Consider the following 18,715-nt stretch of genomic DNA (forward strand, 5'->3'; position numbering starts at 1 on the left):
TGTTGGAACAGCAAGTTCCCTTGCCGGTCTAGGAATGGTAGAACGATGGGTTCGATGACGGTTTGGATGTACTGTGCACTATTCAGTGTCCCCTCGACGATCACTTGAGGTGTACGGCCAGTGTAGGAGATTGCTCCCCACACCATGATGCTGGGTGTTGGCCCTGTGTGCCTCGGTTGTATGCAGTCCTGATTTTGGCGCTCACCTGCACGGCGCCAAACACGCATACGACCATCATTGGCACCAAGGCAGAAGCAACTCTCATCGCTGAAGACGACACGTCTCCATTCGTCCCCCATTCACGCCTGTCGTGACACCACAGGAGGCGGGATGCACGATGTTGGGGCGTGAGCGGAAGACGGCCTAACGGTGTGCGGGACCGTAGCCCAGCTTCATGGAGACGGTTGCGAATGGTCCTCGCCGATACCCCAGGAGCAACAGTGTCCCTAATTTGCTGGCAAGTGGCGGTGCGGTCCCCTACGTCACTGCGTAGGATCCTACAGTCTTGGCGTGCATCCGTGCGTTGCTGCGGTCCGGTCCCAGGTCGACGGGCACGTGCACCTTCCGCCGACCACTGGCGACAACATCGATGTACTGTGGAGACCTCACGCCCCACGTGTTGAGCAATTCGGCGGTACGTCCACCCGGCCTCCCGCATGCCCACTATATGCCCTCGCTCAAAGTCCATTAACTGCACATACGGTTCACGTCCACGCTGTCGCGGCATGCTACCAGTGTTAAAGACTGCGATGGAGCTCCGTATGCCACGGCAAACTGGCTGACACTGACGGCGGCGATGCACAACTGCTGTGCAGCTAGTGCCATTCAACGGCCAACACCGCGGTTCCTGGTGTGTCCGCTGTGCCGTGCATGTGATCATTGCTTGTACAGCCCTCTCGCAGTGTCCGGAGCAAGTATGGTGGGTCTGACACACCGGTGTCAATGTGTTCTTTTTTCCATTTCCAGGAGTGTAGATCTTGCCAGATCCTCTCACATGATGGATATAGACTATTCAGGCAATAAATCAGTGGAAGCAGGTGACTGTGAGCCATACAGTGCTTCACTGAATTTTCCGTGCCTTCCCAGTCTCACGATGTCATCTTCCAGTGCAACTGTGGTGGTTTTATCCACTGCCTGGCTGAGCTACAGCAACTGTTGAGGTTTAAACCTGCCATCTGCATTGCCCTCCAGGTAACCTGGTTCCCTGCCCTCCGTGACTATAAGGCATATTACAGCAACTACAGTGACTATAATCGATTGACAGGTGGAGTTTGCGTTTATGTTCTAAACTCAGTCTGTAGTGAACATGTGCCCCTTCAAAACTCTCTTGAAGCTGTGGCTGTCAGAATAAAGATGATGCAGGAAATAACTGTCTGAAATGTATATCTTCATCTAGATGGTGTAGTACCCCTGAATGTATTAGCTGCACTAATTGATAAACTGCCTAAACCTTTCCTTCTTCGGGATGATTTTAATGCCCATAACCCCTTGTGGGGTGGTACCATAGTTACTGGGCGAGGCAGAGTTGTCGAAATTTACTGTTGCAATTTGACCTATGACTCTTAAATACTGGGGCCGCCACATGTTTCAGTGTGGCTCATGGGAGTTACTAAGCCATTGACGTATCAATCTGCAGCCCAGAACATCTCCCATCCATCCACTGAAGAAGACATGACTACCTGTGTGGTAGTGAGCACTTCCCCATCTTCCTGGCAGTGCCCCAGCATCAGGCACACAGATGCCTGCCCAGATGGGCTTTGAACAAGGCTAACTGGGTAACTTTCACCTTAGCTGTCACCGCTGAATCTCCCCTACATTGTAATATCGATGTGATGGTTGAGCAGATGACTAGCACAATTGTTTATGTCACAGAAAACGGAATCCCTCGCTCTTTAGGTTGCCCAAGGAGTAAGGCAGTCACTTGGTGGTCACCGCAAATCGTTCAGGCAATTGAAGAGTGTCTGCAAGCTTTACAGCCCGTAAGTGGCACCCTTCCCTGGAGCACATCATAGTCTTTAAATGGCTCTGTGCCAGTGTTCGCTACCTTATCGAGCAACAGAAGGAGTGGTGTTGGGAGAGATAAGTCTCCACCATTGGAGGCCACATGTCTTCCCAAGTCTGGAAAAAGATCAAATGTCTCTTTGGGTACCAAGCCTCAATGGCTGTCCCTGGTGTTACCTTAAATGGCGAGTTATGTACCAACACAAATGCGATTTCCGGGCACTTTGCCGGGCACTGCATTGGATAATCACCCCCCAAGGTTTCGCACACTGGAACGGTGGCTGAAAGGTAATGTACTCTAATGCACTACATGCTGTGGTGAATCCTATAACGCCCCATTTACAAAGTGGAAGCTTTTCAGTGCTCTTGCACATTGCACCGACACAGTTCCTGGGCCTGACCGCATCCACAGCCAGGTGATTAAACATATCTCATCTGACTACAAGTGACATATAATCATCATCTTCAACCGGCTATGGTGAGATTGTGTAAAAACGCACTTGATGTGGACAGCTATCACACCATCTGCCTCACCAATGTTCCTAAAAAGAAATGCCACAAGAGTGAGAATAAAACGGATTAAATGTGTAACACAAAACAGAAAGAAAGGAAAAGCCATAAGAATGAAGGGCACACTATGAACACTAAAAGGAACAAAAGAGGACAAGGAAACAACAGAAGAGAGTAAAACATGAAAGCAGATTACAGTGGCTGGCAAGCACGAGAATAGAAAGGGAAAGCCAGTGACTCTGCAACACATTAAAAACTCAACCGTAAAGCACTAGGCTGGAGGACACAGAGGGTCAAAGGATACACTAAACCCTATATAGAAGTATAAAACCCACTCTCACGGATAAAATGTAGAACTAAAGCTGCTGTGGAGTCATTGTGTCCAACACCGAAGGCAGGTTGGTGGGAAAGTTGAAAGTCTGTCACAGAGCGGTTAAATGTGAGTAGTCCAGCAAGAGGTGAACAACTGTCATTTGGAAGCCACATCGACACTTAGGTGGCTTCTCGCTACAGAGTAGTTAACCATGCATTAGCCTCATATAGTCAATGCAGAGCCGGAAGAGGATGACTGATTCCCTGGGAGAGGCCTGCCTGGAAGACTTCCACACATTCATAGCCTCCTTAACGACATGCAGTTTGTTATGTGTGCTGTTATGCCATTCCCTCTCCCAAAGCCAGAAAACCCCATGGTGTAGACAGAATGTAGGTCAGCTTCAGAGAATGCCTATCTCATGAAGCAGTTTCCACGTCGCCTGCTTGGGAGCCATTCCGTGGTTTATCAGTGGACCCCAGGACACGTCATTATCCCTGGCCATGAACTTGTATGATAGGCAGTTGTGAGAAAATGCAAATCACCAAAATGTGAATTTAACTGTTTAATAATATGAAACTAACACAACTGTATCGTTATAAATCCCACTGATGATACCTTAGAACAGGAGAAGGTGAAAAGTGTACGGGATAAATAAAGTAACTAGCAGCAGGGTAAGGCAGCTTTATTTACAAAACAAATTTTTATATGCTTGCTGCAGAGGATGGCCACACAAACAGACTTGTTATTCATACCATGCCAGGCATTTCCACATGGCCCATACCAGAAATTCAGAAGAATCATCTGAACATCCATAAAACCATACAACACACAAAATTCAACATATGCAAATGTAACAATCTGGTACCTAAATATTCAATGTAAAAATTAAAAACAGTTCAACCACCACCCAAAAAGCAATGCATTCTGCTCAGAAAATATGGTTAAAATACGAGATAAAATCCCTAGACTCTAAAAAACAAGAGTTAAATTACGAGTTGTATAAAACATATTTACAACTCACAGACACCATAAATAATATGAAAGTTTTCTCCCATCTGGTCAACAGGGTCGAAAAGCTTACAAAAACTGCTGCACAAAGAATAGAAACAGTTAATAGAAGAAAGATCAACCTACTCAAAAAACTACAGTTACAACATATTACCTTTACTCACACACACAAATTCTACCCAAGATTAGTGAACCTTACAGACACACAGTTAAACAGTAAAGAAAGACAGCTGTTGGAGAAAGGATGAAAATACAATCTAAATTCAGAAATAGATGAAGGTTACTTATGAAATCTAATTATAGAAGCATAAAGTGTTTTGACAAGGAATGATAGGAATGAAAATAGCAGTGTCAGCATTGGATTAACTAGAGAACTAGTAAAAAAAGAAATCCAGAATATAATAACCAGCATAAAAATGCAACAACACAAAACAACAAAAACTCAGATCTGCAACACTAGGAAAAATTAGGAGAAAACTACAAAAACAAAATGTTATCATTTTAAAATAATAATTCCAATCCCAAAGAAAGCAGGTGTTGACAGATGAGAAAATTACCAAACAATCAGTTTAATAAGTGACAGCTGCAAAATACTAACATGAATGTTTTACAGACGAATGGAAAAACTAGTAGAAGCTGACCTCTGGGAGATCAGTTTGGATTCCATAGAAATACTGGAACACATGAGGCAATACTGACCTTACGACTTATCTTAGAAGAAAGATTAAGGAAAGGCAAACCTATGTTTCTAGCATTTGTAGACTTAGAGAAAGCTTTTGACTATGTTGATTGGAATACTCTCTTTCAAATTCTAAAGGTGGCAGGGGTAAAATACAGGGAGCGAAAGGCTATTTGCAATTTGTACAGAAACCAGATGGCAGTCATAAGAGTCGAGGGGCATAAAAGGGAAGCAGTGGTTGGGAAGGGAGTGAGACAGGGTTGTAGCCTCTCACTGATGTTATTCAATCTGTATATTGAGCAAGAAGTAAAGGAAACAAAAGAAAAATTCAGAGTAGGTATTAAAATCCATGGGGAAGAAATAAAAACTTTGAGGTACGCCTATGACATTGTAATTCTGTCAGAGTCAGCAAAGGACTTGGAAGAGCAGTTGAATGGAATGGATAGTGGCTTGAAACGAGGATATAAGATGAACATCAACAAAAGCAAAATGAGGATAAAGGAATGTAGTCAAATAAAGTCAGGTGATGCTGAAGGAATTAGATTAGGAAATGAGACACTTAAAGTAGTAAATGAGTTTTGCTATTTGGGGAGCAAAATAACTGATGATGGTTGAAGTAGAGAGGATATAAAATGTAGACTAGCAATGGCAAGGAAAGCGTTTATAAAGAAGAGAAATTTGTTAACATCGAGTATAGATTTAAGTGTCAGGAACTCTTTCCTGAAAGAATTTGTATGAAGTGTAGCCATGTATGGAAGTGAAACATGGATGATAACTGGTTTGGACAAGAAGAGAATAGAAGCTTTCGAAATGTGGTGCTAGAGAAGAATGCTGAAGATTAGATGGGTAGATCACGTAACTAATGAGGAGGTATTGAATAGGATTGGGGAGAAGAGAAGTTTGTGGCACAACTTGACTAGAAGAAGGGATCGGTTGGTAGGACATGTTCTGAGGCATCAAGGGATCACCAATGTAGTATTGGAGGGCAGCATGGAGGGTAAAAATCATAGAGGGAGACCAAGAGAAGAATACACTCAGCAGATTCAGAAGGATGTAGGTTGCAGTAGGTACTGGGAGATGAAGAAGCTTTCACAGGATAGAGTAGCATGGAGAGCTGCATCAAACCAGTCTCAGGACTGAAGACCACATCAACAACAACAACAACAACAACAACAACAACATTTTAAAAGGAGACAAGGAGACCACAATATTACTGATACACAAAGAACAATACATTGAAAAAACACAAGAATTCATTTTACAAAATAGCATTACAAATTTAAAATCAGACATGACATTCAGATTAAAGACAAAAGTAAAAAAAAAAAAGAAAAAAGAAAACACACTCTGAAAAATATTGACATCATATTGGATAACATAGAGAAAAGAAAGTTGTCATAGATCAGTCCCACTGCGCTGGTTCTCCAAAGCCAACCAAAAATCCACAAACCGAATCTTCTGTGAGGCCAATACTGGATTTCAGAAACTCCCCCCACTTCAGAGCTTGCAGGATACATGTTAAAATTTCTGTCTGAAAATTTCAAAGTACAAGAAGACAGAACCATTAAAAACACTACACAGCAAACACAATGAACAAAAAATATAACCCTCTTTTCATTTGTTATAGAAATCATGTATTGCAACATACCAGTACCAGAAATGGTTCAAATGGCTCTGAGCACTATGGGACTTAACATCTGAAGTCGTCAGTCCCTTAGATCTTAGAACTACTTAAACCTAACTAACCTAAGGACAACACACACACTGTCATGCCAGAGGCAGGATTCGAAATTGCAACCTTAGTGGCTGCGCAGTTCCTGACTGATGTGCCTAGAATGGCTTGGTCACACCAGCCAGGAGTACCAGAAGTAATAGAAATTATAGATAAGTACCTGAAAACTTATAGTCACCTTCCTGATGAACAGATTAAGGAAATATACACACTAATAAAGCTCATAACACAACAAAATTACTTCAAATTCAGTAATGAATATTATTTAGAAGAAGATGGATTACCAATTGGGTCCCCAGTTTCAGAAGCCTTAGCAGATATTTTGGTAAACCACATTTAACAGATCATTTTCACAAAAATATTAGCAAAAGAATACAACATATTATAGTGGTTCAGATACATGGATGACATCCTTTGCTTAACAAATATACCACAAAGTTAAATTGAAAAACTACATACTGACATCAGCAAGATCCATAAAAATATAAAATTCACAATTGAAAGAGAACAGAACAACCAAATTAACTTCCTGGATATAACAATAAAAAAACAGAACCATAAGCATATGTTTGAAATTTACCGTAAACCCACAGCAACAGACAATATGATTCCTCAGTCCTCTAACCACCCGCACACACAAAAGCAAACAGCACTTCAACACATGCTCCATAGACTCAACACAGTACCACTTGCCAAAGAAGGCTACCAAAAAGAATGGGACATAATGATGCAGGAGGCACAAAATAATGGTTACAACAGTAACACAGTAACAAAGCTTAACAACAAAATTAAAAGTAAAATAAAAGCAGAAAGCTCCAAACCACAGACAACAACACAACAGAACCAAACACAAACATGTAGTCCCATAACAACTGCACAGGATAATCAGAAAAAGTTGAAAGAAAACAATAGATGGTACACAATGACATACGAACGCAAACTCACCTATCAAATCACCAACATTTTCAAGAGACAAGGAATAAACATAGCAGACACAACAGACAGTTCTATGCAAAAATACACCCCAAAACTGACTAATAACAGAGACATATACCAGAAAGCAAGTATATATCAGCTACAGTGTAACACTTGTGAAGGCAGTTACATAGAGCAAACAGGGGAACATCTGATGTCAGATAAAAAAACACATGAGAGTTTGGAAATATGGGACAAACCACATCACATTTGCAGAATGCCTAAGAGAAAATGACCACAAACCAACCACTAGAGACAATGACATAAAATAATTTTAATCGACAGTAAAACAACACCTCCTAATAATGCAAGAAAATTACCACATACAGAAAACCAAATCAGAAGGGAAAATCCTGTTGAATGACCAAGTACACATGCCAAGCCATTCATTATTTAAAATAATAGAATACCATCTGCAAAAAGGATTAATAAAATAATACAGTCCAATATAATAATAATAGAATCCAAAAAATCCATGAGCCCCTCCACAGAATATTGAAAGGAAAAGTCAAATCAGCTGTCGCTGTCACCAAAGTTTTCAACCACTCACTGATAGCTTGTATTCCCCCCTCCACTGCCCCCCCCCCCCCCCACCCAAATTAAAACTCGTCAGCTCTATCCCCCTCCCTCCCTCTCTCTCAATCATACGCACACACAGTATAAACATCAGAAATAGAAGTTAGTCTCGAACATATACTTAGTTACATTTGCAACAAATAGGTAAATTTCTCAAAGAAGATGAAACAAATAATAGAGTTGCAATATTTACGTTGAGAAAAACAGTGTACGACGAAATAAATGTATTGAGTGACAAAGGAACAATAGTCGACCAAAGAAAGGGAAGAAATATGGTGAATGGTGTATGGAAGGTGAGAACACAAAAATGTGATTATATGGCAGTGATAAAAGTGGTAGTGTGACCTCCAGACCAGATGTGAGGATAAGCAAATTAGCAAATCATAAGTAATTACTTTTTTTTACAAAGTGAACTGTTTAATAATCTAAAGCTAACAAAATTGTATCATTATATATCCCACTGATGATGCCTTAGAACAGAAGGCGAAACACATATAGGATAAATAAAGTAACTAGCAGAAGGAAAAGGAAGCTTTATTTACAAACCAAAAATATATATCATAGTACCCTGGAATGGGGAATGTATTAAGCACTATCTTTTACATCCCTTCCACAGTAGTATTCCACTGACCACTGAACCTAGAGAATATCACTACTACACAACCCCTGCTTGCTGCCCTTTACCTCATGGCTCATGCCCCTGTAATAGACATAGATGCAAGACTTGTCCCATACATCCTCCCTCCACCACCTACTCCAGTCCACTCACAATTATCGCTTGCCCAATCAAAGACAATGCTACCTGTGAAACCAGTCATGTGATCCAAGAGCTAAGCTGCAACCACTGAGCTGTATTTTATGTTGACACGGCAACTGACAAAATGTATGTTCACATGAATGACAACCAAAATCCTGTGATGAAGAAACAGTTGGGCCAATCAATTTCTGAGCATGCTGCGCAGCATGACATTTGTCATTTCAGTGACTGCTTCACAACCTGTGCCTTCTGGATTCTTCCCACCAACACCAACTTTTCTGAATTGCACTAGTGGGAACTCTCCCTACAGTATAGCTTACATTTAAGTAACCCTCAACCTTCATTAGTCACTGTCTACCACCAAACTATACCATTCCTTGTTCCCATTCCAGAACTCAATTCCAGTAATGCACCCACAGTTTTTATAGCTACCTCCTTTTCTGATGGCCCTCCCACCCCCCTGCTGACATCTGTCTAATCTCCTGACTCCAACTAGCTGCCGTACTCTCTCCCCACTTTGTCCCTGTAACCGTCCACAAGCAGCACATAACTGTCCCCCTACCCTACTATCTCTCCCTGCCCCATTCTCCTCCTTCCCTACCACCTGTTTGCTTCTCCCACCATGTGCTTCTGCTTGCAGTCTGGTCTTGGGTGCCAGAGCTTGTGTGCTTTTGTGTTTGTTTTCCTTGCTCTGATGAAGATTTGTTATGATTATTAATATGCAGCCAATATGCAAGGTATCAACATTCTATTAAGGAATGGGATTATCATTGTCTACTGTCAAAGAAAAGCTCTACAGTTGGGTGCATTTCCTTGAAGAAGCTTCTGGCTTTGAAACATTTAAAACACTGTGGGCTCAATCTTATTTCTGTTATCTCTCTCTGAAAATAATGCTAATAATCAAGAACATATATTTAAGATTATTTCTATTTTCTTCCATCTGTGATCAGATTCTACATATTTCAAAAAATTTACTTATTTTCAGTTTTAATATCTATTGAGCAATAGTGACTGTTTACTAGCACTGAAGTTAACTAAATCAAAACAATAGTTGTTAGCAACACTATCCCACAAGGATTTTTGTGCATGATCTTTCACACAGCACTGAAGATGAGCTCCCACTGTCGTATTTGTAGTCCTCTACTATTTCATGTTTCAGGTTCAGAACCCACTAAATTATTGAGATGTTCATCATCATGATTATGGTTCAAGTAAGGTTAAACCCTGTAATGGATAGAATGGGATCTTCATTCCAGATGACAATAGAAAATATACCGTAGGTGTTATGTCACATCAATAGTTGTGATACAAGCCGTTCAGAAGCTGTACAGTTTCAGAGGATCAGCACCTGAAATTACTGTTGATAGTTCCGTACTTAAAATGGATAGCCAGAAGTTTCTTTTATAAGTTCAAAATTATGAGCTCACTAATCTTTAATCATGTCTTTAAGATCCTGTTGGGGATGACCAGATCTCTTACAGTTTCTAATGATGTATGCAGACAGGTACTTAGTATGGACATCTGTGGAGCACAATACTTATTATCTCTTCAGAAAGTAAATGTGCACACAATACAGATGAAGTGATCAAAAGTTGTTTCACATACAGTTAAGTAAAACACAGCAAAGAATGGTTGTTGTAAACACAAATATTACTAAACAAAACTGAAATACACACATAATGATATTTATTGCTCATAATTGTAAAAGGAGTTCTCTCAGCCTGACTTAAATGAATGGAGAGGCAACACAAATAGTTCCCAAGAGTGGTCTAGAATGCAGCCAAGTTAAACTGAAGCCATACCTGAAGAAGATTAACAGCAGAATCAAGAAAGTGGAGTGAATGTAGGCCGTAAACAGATTTGTTCTACGGTATTAATGAATTATGTTAATTTATTATTATTTACAAAACCTGTGAGCCAGAAGGCTAAGTTTTATTGGCTGTGGATATTGTCATTATATTTTGTTTGTAGCAGTATGTTACTTTGCATGAGCAGCGTCTATTCAAAAGTTCAATTCTAATTTATGCCTATGCATTGGAAATCAAGGGCTTATTATTATTATTATGGGACCCATCTTGCATATTAAAATGTAGTTACTGAAAAATCTGTAATTTGTAATTCAGGACTCTTGCTCATTAGTACTGGTGTCAATAGAAATTAGAAAAATCAGATGATCAAAAGTGTATCAACAGATCCTGGAAATTCACAGCAATATGTCCATAACTGGCACTACAAATGTGGATAAAGTTAAACTAACAATTATCAATATCTGTTAATGCATATAACAAAGAAAGTTGCTGTGACTTACCAAATGAGAAAGTGATGGTAGATAGACACAATAAAAAATACACAAACACACACACAAATTTCAAACTTTCACAACCCATAGATGAAGCAACGTCTGTCTACCAGTGTTTTATCATTTGGTGAGTCACAGCATCTTTGTTTTTTATGTATATTTTTACCATGTGGAATGTTTCCCTCTATTATATTCAATATCTGTTAAGATAGTAAAGTTTACTGAAAAGAGGAAAAATAGCCCTTTAATTTGAAAGTGATCTTTCCTTCAAAATATACCTATTAACTCGTAAGACTTTGCATAAAGTATGAACTTCATCATCAGAATTTTGAAAATAAAGTTACCAAAAGTCTTATGTGGATCTTAATATACGATATTGGTGTGGTGCCACTGCTCCACACTTCTCTCCAGTGCTAAACTAGTGATCCGTTAACATCTTAGAATGCATCCTGTCCGCTAATCCTTTCTTTTAGTCAGATTGTGTAGGAAATTTCTTTTCTCTCCAAGTCCATTCACCCACCTTATGTTCAGTATACATCTGTAGCACCACATTTCAGAAGCTTCTATTCTCATCCTGTCTAGCTGTTTGATATCCATGTTTCACTTCGTATATGACAACAATCAATACAAATGTTTCCAGAAAAATCTTTGTAACACCTAAATCTATAAACATGTTGTGAATATTGCAGTTCCATGTTGTGAATATTGCAGTTCTCTTTATTTCTGTGTCTAAGAAAATTAGAGAGAAATTTCCCCTCTCTTTTTTTTTCGGGCATGTTCATAGCTGTGTTTTCACACAAACCTGTTTTAGCATTTTCTGTACTATCTACATCTACATGTCTGAAGATAGCAAAAAAAAGTGCTGAAAAATGTCTCACTGAAAACAAAGCTACAAAGGTGTCTTGCATAAAGTGCAATTACTCTACAACCTAAGTTTATATTCAATGCTCCAAAATTTCTCTTCTTCAGAAACACTTTCCTCTCCATTGTCTGCCTAGATTTTATATCATCTCTACCTTGAACATCATTAGCGATTTTGCTACCCAAATAGCAAAAATCATCATCTTTAAGTGTCTCATTCATTAATCTAATTCCCTCACATCACCTGATTTAATTTGACTACATTCCATTATCTTCTTTTGCTTTTGTTTATGTTCATATCATATCTTCCTTTCAAGAACTGTCCATTCCGTGCAACTGCTCTTGCAGGTCCTTTGCTGTCTCTGACAGAATTACAATGTTGTCAGCAAACCTCAAAGTTTTTTTAATTCTTCTCCATGTATTTTAATTCCTATTCTGAACTTTTCTTTTGTTTCTTTTACTGGTGGCCAAATATACAGTTCGAATAACATCACGTATAGGCTACAACCCTGTGTCACTTGCTCCCCAACCACTGCTTCCCTTTCATGCCCCTCAACTGTTATAGCTGCCATCTGGTTCTGTAAAAATTTTAAATAGTCTTTCACTCCCTGTATTTCATCCCTGGTTCATAATTTGAAGAAGAGCATTCCAGTCAACATTGTCAAAAGCTTTCTCTAAGTCTACAAATGGTAGAAACATAGGTTTGCCTTTCCTGAATGCATCTTCTAAGATAAGTTGTAGGGTCAGTATTGTCACATGTGGTCCTACATTTCTCCAGAATCCAAAGTTATCTTCTATGAAGTCAGTATCTGCTGCTTTTTGGTCCTTTTATATAAGAATTTGTGTTTGTATTCTGCAACGACAAATTCCTAAACTGACAGTTTGGGAATATTCACACCTCACAGCACCTTATTTCTTTGGAAGTGAAATTAATACATTCTTAGTGAAATTTGTGGATATTTCACCTGTTTCGTACATCTAGCACAGCAAATGGAATAATTTTGTCATTGTTGTCTCTCCCAATGCTATCGGTAGTTTTGACAGAATGTTGTCTACCCCTGGGTACTTGTTTCCTTGTTTCACTGTGAGTCTTCAGTGCTCAGTCAAATGCTTTTCACAGTATATCTCCCTTGTTACCTTCATCTGTCTCTTCTACTATTTGTATGATGTTGCCCTCAGTTATATCTCCCTTGTATAGATCCCCTATACACCGAGGAGCCAAAACATTATGACCACTGCCCACTGTGATGTCAGACGCCACCTGATAGCGTTACAGGCATATGACACTCTAAAAACAGTAAGTAAGTGGGAAGCAGATGCATATGGGGATCACCCTAATGAAGATACAGGTCCTCACAGCTTTACTTCTGCCAGTATCTCGTCTCCTATCTTCCAAACTTTACAGAAGCTCTCCTGTGAACCTTGCAGAACTAGCACTCCTGAAAGAAAGGATACTGCGGAGATATGGCTTAGCCACAGCCTGGGGGATGTTTCCAGAACAGTTTTAATCTGCTAGAAAGTTTCATATCAGTGCACACTACACTGCAGAGTGAAAATCTCATTCTGGAAACATCCCCCAGGCTGTGGCTAAGCCATGTCTCCGCAATATCCTTTCTTTCAGGAGTGCTAATTCTGCAAGATTCACAGGAGAAAATCTGTAAAGTTTGGAAGGTAGGAGCCGAGATACTGGCAGAAGTAAAGCTGTGAGGACCGGGCGTAAGTCATACTATGGTAGCTCAGATGGTAGAGCACTTGCCCACAAAAGGCAAAGTTTCTGAGTTCGAGTCTCGGTAGGGCACACAGTTTTAATCTGCCAGGAAGTTTCATATCAATGCACACTCCGCTGCAGAGTGAAAATCTCATTCAGGAAACCAACAAAGTGATTGTATTGTGAGGGGGCTTCGTGCAGCTTATGTCCCATAAAGCACTTAGGATTATGGATGAAATGGGATGACTGTTGCTTTGTAGTAACCATACCAACATAGTGTAATAGAGTGAGAGGAGCTTGCTGGAGCTTCTTTCAGAAATAATTCACATAGGGTTTTGGATGAAGTGTGATGATTGTGGCCATGTAGTAACTATACCAACAGGATGATAGTATTGTGAGTGGAGTTTTCTGAAGCTCCTTTCAGAAATAATTCACATAGGACTATGAATGAAATGCAATGATTGTGGCTTTTTAGTAACTGTACCAAAACCCGTGGTATTGGTCGGAAAGCTTTTTACAGTTTCTTTTGGAAATAATTCACATAGGACTACGAATGAGATGAGATGATTGTGGCTCATTAGTAATTATACTGGAAAAGTGATAGTATTGTGAGGGGAGCTTCCTGCGGCTTCTTTCAGGAATAAATCACATAGGCTTATGGATGAAATGCTATGATTGTGGCTTTGTAATAGCTATACCAACAGATTGATACTTGAGTGAGAGGAGCTTGCTGCACCTTCTTTCAGAAATAATACACATATGGTTATGGATTAAATGCAATGGTTGTATGTCTTCAGTAACTATAACAACAAAGTGATAGTATTGTGAGGGAATCTTCCTGCAGCTTCTTTAAGAAATAAATCTCATAGTGTTATGGGTGAGATGCCATGTATGTGGTTTTGTTGTAGCTATAGCAACAAAATGATTCTACAGTGAGAGTACCTTTGTGCAGCGTCTTTCAGAAATAATTCACATAGGTTTATGCATAAAATGCGATGGATATGACTTTGTAGTTACTATACCGACAAGGTGATAGTATTGTGAGCTTTCTGCAGCTTCTTTCAGAAATAATTCACATACCATTATGAGTGAAGTGCAATGATTGTCACTTTTTAATAACTATACCAACACTTTGGTTCTAGAGTGAATGGAACTTTTTGCAGATTCTTTCAGAAATATTTCACAGCATGCTATGAATCAAATGCAATAATTGTGGCTTTGTAGTAACTACACCATCAAGGTTTATAGTATTTTGAGGGGAGCGTTCTGTGGCTTCTTTCAGAAATAATTCACATGATGTTACAAATTAAATGCAACGATTGTTGCTTTGTAGTAGCTATATGAACAGATTGATTGTTAAGGAAGAGCATCTTACTGCAGATTCTTTCAGAAATAATTCACATAGTGTTATGAATGAAATGTGATGATTCTGGCTTTATGGTAACTACACCAAGAAAGTGATTGTAGTGTGAGAGGAGCTTTCTGCAGCTTCATCCAGAAATAATTCACATAGTGTTATGGCTGAAATGAGACGACTGTGGCTTTGTAGTAACTAACTGTGAAAGTGATTGTAGTGTGAGAGGAGCTTTCTGGAGCTTCTTCCAGAAATAATTATCATAGTGTTAAAGATGAAATGCCATGATTGTGGCTTTTTTGTAACTATACCAACAAAGGAATAGTAATTTGAGAGGAGCTTTTGTCAGCTTCTTTCAGATATAATCTTCATAGGGTTATCGATAAAATGCAATGCTTGTTGCTTGTTGTGGACCTTTCCTACAAGAGAGTGCAAGAATTCAAATACCTAGGGGCACTTTCCACTGTGAACTCGTCATGTGATGCAGAGATCAATGCCAGAATACAAGCAGGAAACCGATCTTTCCACAGCCTAGCACAACTGCTTTGGTAGAAATATCTCTCCAGACAGTTCAAGATTCAACCGTACAAAACCTTTATCCAGCCTCTTGTTCTATATGGCTGTGAGATATGGAGTATCCGGAAACAGGGCTTCCATAAGCTCCTTGTTTTTGAGAGAAAAGTGCTTCGGAAGATTTTTGGTACAGTTCTGGATGCAGATACTGGGGAATGGAGGATCAGATACAATGAAGCGCTTGAGGAACTATACCAGTGGCCCAACATAGCAGGTACCCTCAAAGCCAAACAAATGCAGTGGGCCGACATTATAGCTTGGATGGAGGATCACAGATGGCCTCGGAAGCTCCTGGATTTCACACCTACAGGAAAGAGACTTCCTGGGAGACCCAAGAACCATTGGAGTGGTGGATCCCATGAAGATTTAATCCAAGTGTCAATAGATGTGGACGAATGGCAGATAGCAGCATTGGACAGAATACAGTGGAGGAGGTAACTTGTAGATGTGTGTGGTCTACTGGGCCTGATCACGTAGTACTAGTAGTAGTAGTATTGCTTCGTGTAAAATTTCAAACAATGTGACAGTACTGAGAGAGGTGCTTTTGCAGCTTCCTTCAGAAATAGATCACAACTGAACCAACAATGTGATAGTAATGTGAGAGAATCTTTCTGCAGCTTCTTTCAGAAATAATTTCCACAGGGTTGTGGATGAAATGCGATGAATGTGGCCTTGTAGAAACTGTACTAACAAAGTTACAGTACTGTGAGCAGAGCTACAAGCAATTCGTTTCAGCAATAATTAACGTATGGTAGTGGATGAAATCAGAAGATTCTGGCCTTGTTGTAACTATACCATGAAAGTGATAGCAGTGTGGTAGGAGCTCCCTGCAGTTCCTTTCAGAAATAATACTCATAGGGCAATGGATGAAATGTGATGATTCTGTCTTTGTAGTAACTGTAGGATCAAAGTGTAGTAGTGTGAGTGGAGCTTTCTGCAGCTCCTCTCAGAAATATTTCAGGTAGTGTAATGGATAATATGCAATGATTCTGGCTTTTATGTAATCATACCAACAATGTGAAGCTGCTGTGGTATGAGCGTTCTGCTGATTCTCTTGAAAAAAAAAAATTCACATATGGAAATGCATGAAATGCGATGATTCTGGCTTTGTAGTAATCATACCAACAAAGTGATGCAAATGTGGGAGGAGCTTTTTGCAGCTTCTTTCAGAAATAATTCGCATGGTGTAATTGATGAAATGTAATGATTCTGGCTTTGTAGTGTGACGCAAGTGTGGGAGGAGCTCTTTGTAGCATCATTTAGAAATAATTCTCATAGGGTAATGGATGAAATGAAATGATTCTGGCATTGTTGTAATCATAGCAACAAAGTGACACAATTGCGGCAGGACCTTTCTGCAGCTCCTTTCAGAAATAATTCACATAGGGTAATCAAAGAAATGCAATGATTCTCACTTTGTAGTAATCATACCAAGAAAACAACGCAAATGTGAGAGGCGTTTTCTGCAGCTTTTTCCGGAAAAAAATTCAAATAGGGTAACAGATGAAATGTGATAATTGAGGATTTGTATTAATCATACCAACAGAGTGACGCCATTGTGGGTGGAACATTTTGCAGCTTTTTTCAAAAGTAATTCACATAGGGTAATAGATGAAAATTGATGATTCTGGTCTTGTAGTAATGACACCAACAAAGTAACGCAAATATGGGTGGAGCTTTCTGTAGCTTCTTTCAGAGAAAATGCACGTAGTGTAATGGATGAAATGTTTTGATTCTGGTTTTGGAGTAATCATACCAACAATGTGACGCTGCAGTGGGAGGTTCTTTTGACACTGCCTGTGAGAAATAATTCATATAGTCTTAAGGATGAAATGAGATGATTCTGGCTTCGTAGTAATCATACCAACAAAGACACGGTGCTGTGGGAGGAGATTTCTGCAACTTCTTTCAGAAATAATTCACATAGCATGATGGATGATATGGGATGATTCTCACTTTGCAGTAATCATATGAACAATGTGACACTGCTGCCTGAGGAGCTTTCTGCAACTTCTTTTAGAAATAGATCAGATACGGTTATGGATGTAGTGTGACGGTTATGGCTTTGTTGTAATGATACCAAAAAAGAGATGCTGCTGCGGGAGGAGCTTTCTGCAGCTTCTTTTAGAAAATAACCACATACAGTAATGGATGAAATTGGATGATTCTGGCTTTGTAATAATCATACGGAGAAAAAGATGCAGCTGTGGGAGACGCTTTCTGTAACTTCTTTGAGAAATAATTCACATAGGGTAATGGATGAAATGCGATGATTCTGGCATTGTAGTAATCATAGCAACAAAGAGATGCTGCTGCAGGAGGAGATTTCAGCAGCATTGTTCAGAAATAATTCACTTAGGGTAATAGATGAAATAGGATGATTCTAGCTTTGTAGTAATCATAACAACAGAGAGGTGGTGAGGTGGGAGAAGCCTTCTGCAGCTTCTTTCAGAAATAATTCACATAGGATAATGGATGAAATGCGATGATTCTGGCTTTGTGGTAATCATACCAACAAATAGACACTGCTGCTGGAGGAGGGACTGCAACTTCTTTCAGAAATAATTTGCATAGGGTAATGGATGAAATGCGTGATTGTGGCTTTGTAGTAATCATATCAACAAAAAGATGCTGCTGTGCTAGGAGCTTTTCTGCAGCTCCTTTCAGAAATAATTCACATAGTGTAATGGATGAAATTTGATGATTCTGGTTTTTATAGTAATCTGATGAAAAAAGAGAAACTACTGTGGAAGGAGATTTCTGCACCTCTTTTCGGAAATAATACACATATGGTAATGAATGAAATGGAATGATTCTGGCTTTGTAGTAATCATATGAACAAAAAGACGCTGCTATGTGAGGAGCTTTTTGCAGGTCCTTTCAAAAATAAATCACATATGCTAATGGATTAAATGCATTGATTCTGGCTTTGTAGGAATCATACAAGCAAGGAGACACTACTGCAGAAGGAACTTTCTGCTGCTTCATTCAGAAATTATTCACATAGTGTAATGGATGATATGCGATGTTCCTAGCTTTCTAGTAACCATAACAAGAAACAGGTGGTGCTGTGAGTGAAGCCTTCTGCATGTTCTTTCAGCAATAATTCACATAGGATAATGTATGAAATATGTTGATTCTGGCTTTGTGGTAATCATACCAACAGAGAGACGCTGCTGTGGGAGGAGCTTTCTGCAACTTCTTTCAGAAATAATTCACATAGCGTGATGAATGAAATGGGATGATTCTAGCTTTGTATTAAATATACGACCATAAAGACACTGATGTAGCAGGAGCTGTATGGAACTCCTTTCAGAAATAATTCGCATAGGGTAATGGATGAAATGCAATAATTCTTGCTTTGTAGTA

The sequence above is a fragment of the Schistocerca gregaria genome, unplaced genomic scaffold, assembly GCF_023897955.1.
Source record: "Schistocerca gregaria isolate iqSchGreg1 unplaced genomic scaffold, iqSchGreg1.2 ptg000491l, whole genome shotgun sequence".
Classification (NCBI taxonomy): Eukaryota; Metazoa; Arthropoda; class Insecta; order Orthoptera; family Acrididae; genus Schistocerca; species Schistocerca gregaria.